The sequence below is a fragment of the Macaca thibetana genome, chromosome 5 (assembly GCF_024542745.1).
Source record: "Macaca thibetana thibetana isolate TM-01 chromosome 5, ASM2454274v1, whole genome shotgun sequence".
Taxonomy (NCBI): Eukaryota; Metazoa; Chordata; class Mammalia; order Primates; family Cercopithecidae; genus Macaca; species Macaca thibetana.
This window is the reverse complement of record NC_065582.1, coordinates 31606520-31619004: the sequence shown is the minus strand read 5'-3', so window position 1 is coordinate 31619004 and position 12485 is coordinate 31606520. Positions and strand designations below refer to the sequence as shown.

The 12485-nt window shown below is 38.1% G+C and overlaps 1 protein-coding gene across 7 annotated transcripts in view; it reads left to right on the top strand.

Annotated features, from left to right (window-relative positions):
- The window catches only part of TMEM144 (transmembrane protein 144), a 90844-nt gene that overhangs the window by 10727 nt on the left and 67632 nt on the right, over nucleotides 1–12485 (top strand). Inside the window, exon 5 of one of the 7 annotated variants that reach the window (XM_050789873.1) lies at nucleotides 5500–5577. The exons of the other annotated variants lie outside the window; for them this stretch is intronic. The gene's annotated coding sequence lies outside the window, so the exon portion shown is untranslated. The remainder of the gene's footprint in view (nucleotides 1–5499; nucleotides 5578–12485) is intronic. 7 annotated transcript variants of the gene reach the window in all.

Sequence of the window (12485 nt, the reverse complement as noted above, 5' to 3'; positions counted from 1 at the left end):
GCATTATTAACTAATGGGGCACTGCCATTTTTACCAGGAGGTGAACTATGCTTAGAAGACTCAGACTTTTTAGAAAATCATTTCTCCACTTAAAACAAAAAAAAAAATTGAAGGAGGGCAAGAAATTTCACAACATAGTGATAAACAATCACCATCTTTATAGTATCCATATAACTATTCAAAAATAAAACATTTTTCCTAAGACCTGTGTGGTAAGTCGGTAGATAAGAGGCTTTTGTAAAGTGCTACTTATTGGTAGCTGACTTATATGAAGTAGTCCTAATGAATAATGAGGGTTAACTAGTATTGTTTGAAACTGTGCCTGTGAAAGTTGTAGCAGTCTTATTTAAAGTGTATAACAGTGTTCTCTTGCTTAATTTAATCTTTAACTTTATAGTATGCCACAACTATAAAGTATTAATGCTATTGTTACCCAAACAAGAAAAAAATTATTATTTTATTATGTCAAAAGTTTAAATAAGATGTTCTACTGCCATTGTTCTAGCTGTCCAGTGCATTAGCACTTCTTGATGTGCTTAGGAGGTGGATCCATGAATTCCTTAGACTTTCTGCCAGAATTAAAAAGTGTCTGATTAAATGGTGAACAGTAAGTAGACTGAGGCAAATTTCCAGTGATGATGTCATTTTTTATTTTGCTGTGCCTTTAGCTTGAGGATTACAACACAATTCTGTTTAAAACCAAACAGCATTCGTTCTTATCTATTTCCCAGATGGGAAATCTATTTTAAGTCAATATTTTAAAGAAATATGAAGCCATAACAAAAGCTATCATTATTTTTTCTCTGAAGTGCTAGTTAATGCATGCAAAGAAAATAGAGCGATTTAAAACTATTCATCATTTAATGTTTAATGACACTTATTTTCAGTATATTTTATATGGGTTATTTTTTTACCTCCTCTAAAGAGGAGTAATGTTTATTGACTAAAGGTAAAAAATAATGGTTTAGACACCAATTCTTTTTCAAGATCTTTGACTATATTATGCATTGTACAATGGATTTTATTCTTCATGAAATTTTTTAGTTTCCCTATCTATAAGACAGAGATAATGACTTAGAGAGAGTTCTACAGGAGACTCAGACTTTAAAATACTTAGATTGATCGATAAAACAAAGTAAAAGATAAGCAAAAGATAAGGAGTGTGAGAATTTCAACAGAAAATTAGAAGCTATAAAAAAATCAGTGGGGCCAGGCGCAGTGGCTCATGCCTGTAATCCCAGCACTTTGGGAGGCCGAGGCGGGTGGATCACAAGGTCAGAAGTTTGGGACCAGCCTGACCAACATGGTGAAACCCCATCTCTACTAAAAATACAAAAATTAGCCACGTGTGGTGGTGCGCTCCTGTAATCCAAGCTACTCAAGAGGCTGAGGCAGGAGAATTGCTTGAACCCAGGAGGTGGAGGTTGCAGTGAGCTGAGATCACGCCACTGTACTCCAGCCTGGGTGACAGAGTGAGACTCTGTCTCAAAAAAAAAAAAAAAAAAAAAAAAAATTAAGTGGATATTCTTAGTCTGAAATTTTTTAGAAATCTGAACTTTAAAAAAATAATTTGATTTTAAAGGCAGATAGAACAAAGCAGAACCAAGGTTTATGAAATCAAAAACAGGTCCCTAGAAAATATTAAATATAAAAGCAAAGTATTAGAAAAATAAATAGAAAAAAAATCAAAGCAGAGTGTTTAAAATATGTATTGGACACAGTTAAAAAATCAAACATAGGTGTAACTGGATGTCCCAAAGAAAAGGGAAAGACGTGGTGGCAGAAACAATATTTTAAAAGACAATGATAGAATTTTCAAACTCAAAAAACACATCAATCCAAAGATTAAGTAAAATCTTTGAATTCAATGCATGTACAAGGGAATTATCAATAAACACCTCATAGTTCACTCATTAAAAAACAAAATATATACAATTGAAAAGAGAATTTGTAAACTAAAAGGTAGGTCAGAAGAAGATACCCAAACTGACACACAGACAGTTAAGAGGATAGAGAATCCGGAAAGGGCGTGAGAAACTTACCAGACATGATTAAAAGGTTTACTCAAGGTACAGAAGAAGGGAGAAGAAAATGGGACTTAAACAGTGTTTGAAGAGAAAACAGCGAAGAATTTTTCAGATTTAATAAATGCTACAAACCTGCAGAAGGATAAGCACATTTCCATTTTATAAGAAGTAAGCAATATAAAGTTTGGATAATTGAGGTTGCATTGTATTTTTTTGGAATATTAGAACTGGAAGATGCCTAAGAGATAAAATAAATATAACCCACTGATTTTATAGAAGCAGCAGCTTGAGGGGCCTACCAGTAAATAACTTGAGAGTCAGACAGAATCAGAACTCTTAAATTCAAATTAAGTGATATTTTCACTATATAAGACTTTCCTATCTAATTTTCTTAAATTAAATCAACAGCATTATCAGAAGATATAGAGCATACTATCATTTTAAATATGGATTTTCCTAAACTACTTTTTAAATCTTTCTTGTTGACTTTCATAATGTTGGCATATTGATAGTGAGAAAGGGTAATGTCAGTCACTTGTTCAAGATCACATGTTAGAGGCAGATCAGGGACTAAAATTCAAGTCTCTGAACTTTCAAGCTCAGAGTGTTTTTCACATGTATTTTTTTTTTTTTTAAATGGCATTTGAGCACTGCAACTGAAACCGAAAACTGCTGTTCTTTTGCGTTCATGTTTAGCTTTAGCTATTATTTGTTGTGTGATCCATACAATTTTTTTTTTCTTTTTTGAGACGAAGTTTTGCTCTTGTCATCCAGGTTGGAGTGCCGTGGCACAATCTCGGCTCAGTGCAACCTCTGCCTCCTGGGTTCAGCGAATTCTCCTGCCTCAGCCTCCCAAGTAACTGGGATTACAGGTGCCCGCCACCTCACCCAGCTAATTTTTTGTATTTTTAGTAGAGACAGAGTTTCGCCATGTTGAGCAGGCTGGGCTGGAACTCCTGACCTCAGGTGATCTGCCTGCCTCGGCCTCCCGAAGTGCTGGGATTACAGATGTGAGCTACCGTGCCCGACAGATCCATACAATTTCTAATCTGTACTATGTGAAAGGGGGGTGGAGGACTACAGGAGAGAATGGAAAAAGGAACTATGATTTATTGATAATAGACATCTACCTTTTCTCTACCTACCATTTCTTTCCTCATTTCTTCTAGGAATAGACCCCGTCACTGTCCTGCATGTAAGAATGAATACATGGCTAAGCTGTGGCAAAAACAGTTTATCTCCCTATTAGGACAGCAATTGGTCTAGGGTTGAGAACTTTACTCAAGCTTGGAATATTAGCCTTCTTCCAGGACTTTTAAATTAAGAACATTTACTGTCTAGTCATGAAGCGATGAGTTAATGATCCCAGGAAGAGGGATAGTGCACATCATTTCAGCCAGCTTGAGAAAATGAAGTCACTGTTTAGAAAGAACCACAGAAAGAGAAGGAAGAGAATAATACAGATTAGAGCCTCCAGTTCGATGTTCCATCTTCCCTGTCCTTACCATAATTAATGTGCCAATAAATTCACCCTTTTGCCTAACAAGCTCAAATTGAGTTTCAATCACTTTCATTTCAAAGATTTTTTTATTGATGCAGAGATTTGTACAGATGGTCCCCAAGTTATGGCTCAACTTAAAATTTTTCAACTTTACAATGATGCAAAAGATACCTACATTCAGTAGAAACCATACTTTGAATTTTGATCTTTTCCAAGGCTATGGCTATGAGATGATAATATCCCATGATGTGGGGCAGCAGTAGTGAGCCACAGCTCCAAGTCATATGACCACAAGGACTGAAAAATGATACTGTACTCTATCATGTACTACATTCAATAAATTACATGGTATATTCAACACTTTATTATATAATAATCTTAAGGTTAGATGATTTTACCTGACCATAGGCTAATGTAAGTTTTCCAAGCATATTTAAAGTAGGGTAGGCTAAGCTATGATATTTGGTAGGTTAGGTGTATTAAATGCATTTTTGATTTAGAATATTATGAGTATATAATGGATTTATCAAAGAGGTAAGTCTAGGAGTATTTATACTTAGAGCTGAAACCTTGTCAATTACAGTCTTTAAAATGTGGAACTTGATGAAACAAGATGGGATGGGGACAATGCAAATCACTCCATCCCCATCTGGGAGTACGATATGCCTGTTATGCAGTTGAGTGGTTTGAGTAGTGCCTTCCAAAAATTCGTATCCACCTGAAACCTCAAAGTATGACCTTAATTGGAAATGGGGCCTTTGCAGATGTAATTAAGTTGAGGTCATACTGAATAACAGTGGGTCCTAAATCAAATGACTGTATAAGAAGAAGAGAGGGCACACAGAGACACAAGGAAGAAGGCCATGTGAAGATGGAGGCAGAGACTGGAGTGATGCAGCTACAAACCAAGGAAGTCAAGGATTGCGAGAGCCGCCAGTAGCTAGGAAGAGGCAAGAAGTATTCTTCCCTGGAGTCTTCACCAGGAGCATACCCCGCTGATACTGATAGCAAAAGATTGCAGACTTTTAACCTCTAGAACTGCAGCAGAATAAAATTCTGTTGTTTTTAGCCACCCAGTTTGTGGTAATTTGTTATGGCAGTTCCAGGAAACTGGTACATGTAATAACAAAACAGTTGGTTAAATCATTGCCGATTGCATTTAGGATTCAGACAACATGCCTGCTGTGTCTGATATTTTAGGAAAAAGAAAAATAGGCAGATACTTCACCATGTTTGTACTTCTTATAGATTGCTGAAAGATGCTGGAGAGAAATAAGCTTTAGTTAAAACCGACTCATCTGAAGAAGACTGAGAATATTCGACTCATAAAACAGGTGTCAGATGTAGGGTTTGTGGGTCTGACAATGGTACACTTTTGTGCACTCTATTTAACTAAAAGAATACAAATTTACATACTAAAGAGAATATTTACTTAGAAAATACATAAAACCAAGTTACAACATTTTAAAAGTTGATAAATACCATAAACATCACAATTTCATAAACTCCATCCACAATGCAAAAACACCACCAGGCCTAAGAGTATAACCTTCAAGCTGGGGCAGCCCATTTGCTAATGTGCAGCCATGGCTGCTACTTCCTCCCCAAAGGGGCAGTGTAAGTAACAGGCACATGAGCTTAAGCTTCTTTAGGTTCGGGATACACCCACCTCTGCATAGAGCTTGGGCTAAGATAGGCCCATTTTGCCATTGATCGGCAGTCCTAGATAGTTGGACAGTCAGGAACTATGCTGACAACAAAGCCGAATTTTCTACCTTCACAGTATAAGATGCTTCATGATCTTCTCTGCTCTCCTTTCTCTGAGATTGAGTTCATTGTTACCTCCTCTTTCTCCCTCTGATTTATTCTCTCCCTGTACATTCAATAGTTACCTCTGCTTATTTGCAATATTACACTTATTTCATGACATTGACATTTGTTATTAGCTGTATGCTTTTTTTTTATTTTCAGGTGAAAAAAACATGAAAACCCAACTCAAGCATCCACAAAAAGAAATTTGGTGGGCTGTGATCTCTAGAACATATAGAGGTAGAGTAGTTTCCTGCAGTTCAATCAGGTCTAGCTGTGTTTCTCTGTGATTCTCCTGGCATTGCCCTTGTCCAAGGGCTGGTTTCATCCTCAGGCTGATTTTCCCCTAATCACAAAGTAGCTGCCTGAAGCAACAGACCTTACATGCCCCCTCTTTTATGTTTAAGTAAAAAAGATTATAAGCATCCCATCGACGCTCAACATTTCTGAGCTTTGTGCAGAAGCCAGTCTTAATAAAAGAGTGTCATATAGGTTTATGCCTTGGTTGCATGCTCACCGAAGAACCAATAACTATACTAAATGATTTCGAATTGTCCCTGGACTTAGCTATGGAATTGATCCCACACAAATATGTAATCTCCTGGCTGCTACGCAGTGGGAAAATGGTTAAACGTTGTGTATGCAAACAAAATGTCCATCATAATCACGGTGGATTCTCTTTTTATAAAACTGTGAGATCCTAGAAGATAAAACCATGAGGTCCTGGAAGATGGAGACACTGTTGATTCACCCCTTTATCTTCAGGTCCTAATCTATGGCTGGCGTATAATGAATATCGACAGCCACCTGAAAGAATGGACAAACAAAATAATAATTGATTCTCCCCAAAACTATTTTTGTCACCAGCCATTTCTATAATTCTTAAAGAATATTATAACTGTAATAATCTCACTCTCCACGGTTACAATTTTTATTAATTGCTTCCTGGCTCTTTCATTTGATTTCAATACATTGCCGATTATTTTTAGAGCTGCCATTAACACAGATTTCAATCACTGTCCTGTTTTCCCCTTGAGCAGTGAAGCGGTTGTCATGGAAACAGAATCCAGTGCCTCTTTCTAAAGCCTCACATCAATGCAATTTGATGAGAGGAACTAACACACTCTCTCGTACCTGTATTTTATACGTGTGAAGATCTATTGCCTGAAAAAGATGCAAGTCATCACTGGAGTAAAGCATACTTGATGATGCATGGATTTGACAACTTGTCCAAAAAGATGTATCAGAGCTCTCATCTGGAAATAATGCCCTAATCAGTGTAAGAGAAAGGTTTTAATGCTTGAATTCACTAAAAATGTGAAGTCACAAGGTAGTTTTTATTTAAAGGTGGGAGGAAGAATAATTTTAATTGGCACCACTCATACAGCACCAAGTCACAGACTAGTAGCGTTTCTCAGAGAGCCCTATATGGTGATTATGTGAGAAGAAGCCTCGTTTCCCTCAACTCCACCCTCTACAAAAAAACTGGATTTGAAGTCTAATCCAGGTAGAATGGAGGTAGGGGGAGGGAGTAACTTCCCAAGCATCTCTGGATGAGGTCGCTCTGTCAGCCAAGGGAGACCCTTTGGAGAAAGTCTGGTCTAGGCCTCAGCTTCCACACTTTCAGCAGCTGGGGGAAATGTATATTGGCTACATGGGCAACTCTGTAGTAAACGAACAGCATCAATTACGTATAAGTATAAAGGATTCATCACCAAATATTTTATCACCTTCATCAGGCCTTTATGGAAATGATTCAAAAGAGGGTCTAGTTACAGGAGGGTCTAGGACCAGGTCCTAAAATCTCAGCTAGGACAAATTTAAATAGAACAACCTTTAACCTTGTCAGCATGCTGGAATATTTTATTTGGTGGCTGGATGTGCTATGATGAAATTTTCTATCATGTCATGAGATGTTTGCATAGAGTAGCCTGTGTATCTCTGAGGGTAGCCTGTTAACCCAAGGACATGGTCTAGAAGAAGCCAGGATAAGGCAGATACAGATGACAAAGGGGCCAGGGGAGTTGGGATCGGAGAAGGTTATAATACTAAGGCCAACTATGCCCACAGCAAAACAGATCTAATGAGTAGAAGAGCTACAGCCAAGTAATCATAGAAGCAGTATTGAATCCTAGAAACAAGCAGGTAGCAATGAGCTAATATGCCAGAAACAAAGCTGGAAAGGTACGTGTACAGACTGGAAAAGGATTCATAAACTGAGATCAGTATCAGAAAAAGGGACGAGGCAGTTGATGAGGCTGGGCTGTAAGTTGGGATCCTACCCAGTAGATTTTGTTGCAGTAGATTTTTACCAGTACAATGTTTTAAACTGGGCAAACAAAAGTCTTCTTTTTGGTTTTGTTTCATTTTTTATTATCTGATTGTTTGGTTTACAATATGGCCCTGTCAAGACTGTATTTTAAAAGATAACAATCAGTATATCTGCTCTTGGTCTATGTGTTCGTGGTCTCTGAATAAAAGGAAGATTATCCTTGAACTAGATCACAGCCGATTCTCCCAGCTGTCCTGGCTGCTCCTTTTTTTTTTTTTTTTTTTTTTTTTTTTTTTTTTTTTTTTAATTTTTGCTTGCCTTCATGTCAGCCACATCCCAGCTTTTCCCAAGGAACTTTCAGTTATAGTTATAGGAGCCATCCCATCACTTTTCTAGGAGAAAATCAGGTCAGTGTTATTACAGGAGTTGGTTCCACATACCACCAGGTTTAGAAATATTTTTTCTGTCAAAACATGCACAGGCTTCCTAACACCAATTACCACTACAACAAAGCCAGACCACATTTGGCCTAATTTTAGGACTCAAGGATATTCAAGGTTGGCAAGATCTAGGCCAGGCACTTGGAGTTGCTCTCTTGCCTTCTTCATACTAGGCCTATTTCCAAGTGGCTGGGTATAGATCTTGTCTTCACTTGTTTTGTTTTGGACAAAATTCTTGAACTGCTCCTACGTGGACTCTTCCTTTTTGATCTGTACCACTTAAACCATACACCCCACCCTGCACCACTTGCCCTCACTGTGCCCATTCTTGCTTTCTCACTCATTCTTGTTTTGACAATCCCACAACACTCCCCTCACTCACTCCGCGGTAGAATTCCAGGAGGACTAGATCTGAGTGAAGCAGTATTATAAAAGATGACGTCAGAGGAAAGCTCAGAGCTGGGCCAAAGCCTTGTAAGCCTTTGGAAGGACTTTGGCTATTACTTTTAGAAAAGTGGGAAACCATTAGAGCAAGCTTGTCCAACCTGTGGCCCAGGATGGATTTCAGCACAGCTTCACACAAATTCGTAAACTTTCTAAAACATTATGAGATTTTTCTGCAATTTTTTTTAGCTCATCAGCTATTGTTAGTGTTAGTATATTTTATGTGTGATCCAAGACAATTCTTCTTCTTCCACTGTGACCCAGGGAAGCCAAAAGATTGGAAGCCCCTGCTTTAGAGGTTTTTCAGCTGAGGAGTGGACATGGTCTAAAAATAATGAATAGGGATCATTCTGGTTGTTATGTTAGAAATCAACAGCAGAGGGAGCAAGAGTGAAAGTAGGAAATCCAGCACAACAATTCAGATTGACATGATGGAGGCTTGATCCAAGTTGTCACAGTAGAAGTAGCAAGATGAGGTCAGACCCAGATATATATTTTGAAAATTGAGGGAAAAGGATTTTCTGACAGATTGGATATGGGGTATGAGAGAAATGATGGAGGCAAAGCTGACTCTAAAGGTTTGGGTCTGAGCAAATATTTTAAAACTTACATAGTATTTCCGGAAATCATGATTGTGCCAGACACAATTCTAAGCACTTTACCAATCACAATTCATTTAATCCTCAAAACAACCTATGAGATACATGCTACTAGTGGGCCCAAACTTGATGCACAGATTCCCTAAATGATTTGTGCAAGTTCCCAGTGAATGCTGTTGCCAGTAATTGAGATGAATCAGTACATGAGTAGAACAGATTTGGAGCAGAACTAGGAGTTTACTTTTAGACTTTTTAAGGTCTAGAGACTACTGACAACCCACCTGTCCAGGCTCAGTCCACTTTTGCTTTCAGCTGATATTAGTCCATGGTGTATACTTCTTAGCTGTAGTGTTATATCAGGTACTCCAGGCTGGCATCAGGGGTCCCACAGCTTGGTCGTCCACTGAAGCTAGTGATACGCTGGTAAATGCATTAACAACTAGCCCTCCAGGGGGAAAAAAAAACTAGCATTTGCTGAGTATTTGCTGATTTGGGTGGCGTAAATATTCACACCATAGCCGATTTTACACAACTGCCATGATGTTATTGAAAATGGACGTTGGAAAAGGTGCATGCTATCTGCCCTCTGCTGTAGTGTGCCAATGACTGGAGCCACTACAATGATTTTAAAGCCCTGGTTAATATCTAGAAATGGTATGTCAGGGCTCTCAAGTGAGAAGGAGAATTTATAGTTGGAGACATAGCCAAGGTAGCTGGGAAAAATAATTTAGGCTTGAACTAGAGTTTTAATTATGTATGATAAAGAAAGTATAGACAGAACAAATTCAAAGAGATGGAATAATGGAGGGGCTGCATAACTACAGGAGAGCGAAATGATTGAAATAGCCGATTCTGCGTTAATGTCATGAGGGTAGGGAGCAGAGATGACTATAATGGAATCTGAAGAGATTTTAAAGTCAGGTCAACCAATCAGAAGAAGTCTCAGAAGTAGGTAAAGGTGCAAAAATGAATTTTATTGCTCCAATCAGTGATGAAAGGAAGCATTTGAGAACTCCAATATCAGGCAGTAGCAGAAACACTCAAGTGTTTACTAAATGACTGCTCCTACAAAACACCTGATCCAGGAGGAAATTTTTAAAATGTTTCCAATGCAGTGTGTCCAGGATAGGTCAAGGAAAAGCTCCATAAGTGATTTATGTATAATATAAGGTTTGGGAACCTGGTAAGTACCAAAGGCAGAAGGATTCAGGATATCAAGGAGTCCCAAGAGCAAATAAAGGACACCTAATGATGAGAGTAGAGTTTAGGGTCAGAACAGCACTGACTGAAAAGAATGGGATGAAGATGACACAGCAGTGACATACATAGGTGGGATACATAGGTGAGAACTGATGCTGAGACCTAAACACCAAGAGAGAAGTTAAGCATGCTTAACAAAAATTCAGAAAGGGTCCTGTACACATCACCAAGAAATTTTTTAGGTTTATTCTAAAGGCAATGGATGTCAAGAGAAAATACCATTCAGGGAAATAACATGATGATTTACTTTTACAGTAGTGTGGAAGATAGAATGCAAATAAGCAAGACTGAAAGTAAGTGAACTAATTAAGGGGCACATCATGCAAAAGATGATGAGGGTGTGAACAATGGTTGTGCCAATAGGAATGGAATAGTGAGGCTGATTATAGAGCTATTTTAGAGTTAGAACTGACATAGCAGGATATCTGGATATGGATATCTATTAATATAGAAGGAATAGGCAGAAATTAAGAATAATTCCCCCATTTTTGACTGTGGAAAGTGAAAGATAGAGAAAACTTGAGGAGGATTCCCATATTTTTAACTAGAATGATTCAGTAAGCAGTGTCATTCAGGGAGATAGGAATGTAAGAAGAAAAAGAGAAATGGGAAAATGTATGTTCATCAGGACTCTTGATTGCAAATGAGAGAAAACCCAGCTGCCTTAGCAAAAAATGGCTTTTATTGCTGCACTGAATCCAAGAAAGAATTAAACCAACAAACAATGGTATAGTGGACTGTGGTAGCTATAGTGTTGTCTTCTCAGAATGTATTATAATATGCTTTATAGTAACTGTATCCTCCTCTCCCCATGTTTTCTGCAAAGCTCTATCTGACTCTGACCTATCCACAGACACAGAAGTAGCGTATGAGCTGGGTCTAGCCAGAGTGATTGGTTCAAAGGTGGTCATGAGACCTGAGCTACACCAATCAGGAGGCTTCATTAGACTTCCCTTAGAGTGTTTGTCTTTGGGGTCATCGTTTAGGAGGGATGAAAAGACACTGGAGCAGCTTGCAGCCATCTTCCTCAGTGCCCTAGAAAAAACATAACTGCATGAAGTCCAGTTGAGACTGATGCAAAAGCTAAAATAAGCAGAAATGGGAGATATATAAAAAGAGAAAGCTAGCAGTCCTGAAGTGCCAGAAGCATAAATAGAGACCTGGTTACTGCAGCTATTTGATTATGTTAGCTACTTTGATGTCCTTCCCAATTAGATAAGAAAATGAATACTTTTTTCCTTCTTAGTATAGTTAGCAAGGGTATCCATAATATAAAGTACAAGATTCTTCATTAATACCTGTTGAAAGGATAGCCTATTGGGCCCCAGGAAAAACTAGATCTAGCCACTGGAACATCACCAGAATCTAGTTCTCTACCTTTCATTTGTACCTCTCTCTGGATGTCAGTTTATTCTTTCTCACTGCAGACTGTTCTCCTTCTTGTAGTTGCAAATGTGATCATAAACAAATGCCAAGTTTTACTTCTGATAGGTTTCATCTCTGAAGGGAACTGCCTTTCATTTTCTGTGCTTCCAAGTTCAAACATTCTAAGGAAGGATTGTAACTGACCCACCTTATGTCACATAATGGATCAACCAATTGTAACTAGGGTCTTAAAATACTATGATTGGCTTAGCTTGGGCCAGGTTGACATTCCTGAACCAATCAAATGGGAGCCGGGGTGGTGGGCTCATGTAAGAAAATGGCAATGCTCATGGAAGCTGTAAAATTAGACCAGGAAGAGAAACTGTTCTAAGAACAGAGGTTCTATTTCCAGAAGAAAGGCAAATATAGCTATAAGAGCCTCTTGTAGGAAAGATGGTATTTTAAACATGTTGAATTTGAGACCCCTGGAGGGTCAAAAGGAGGTCAAGGAAATGTGACCAGTTGAAATTATTACTCAAGCCTGCAAGAGACAATTTATGCATTTGGCTGATTTTGATCAAAGAGATTATTTCAGATTATAAATTTCAAATTCCGTATATGGCTTTACCCCAAATTTACCTAGGTCTCTAGTTTTCAAAACAACTTTGCACACGTGAAATGATTATGCCCTGTAATACAGTGGACATTGTCAATTAAGAGAACGGGTTGTGAATCACAGAGGCAAGACCTTAGGACAAAAAAAAAATC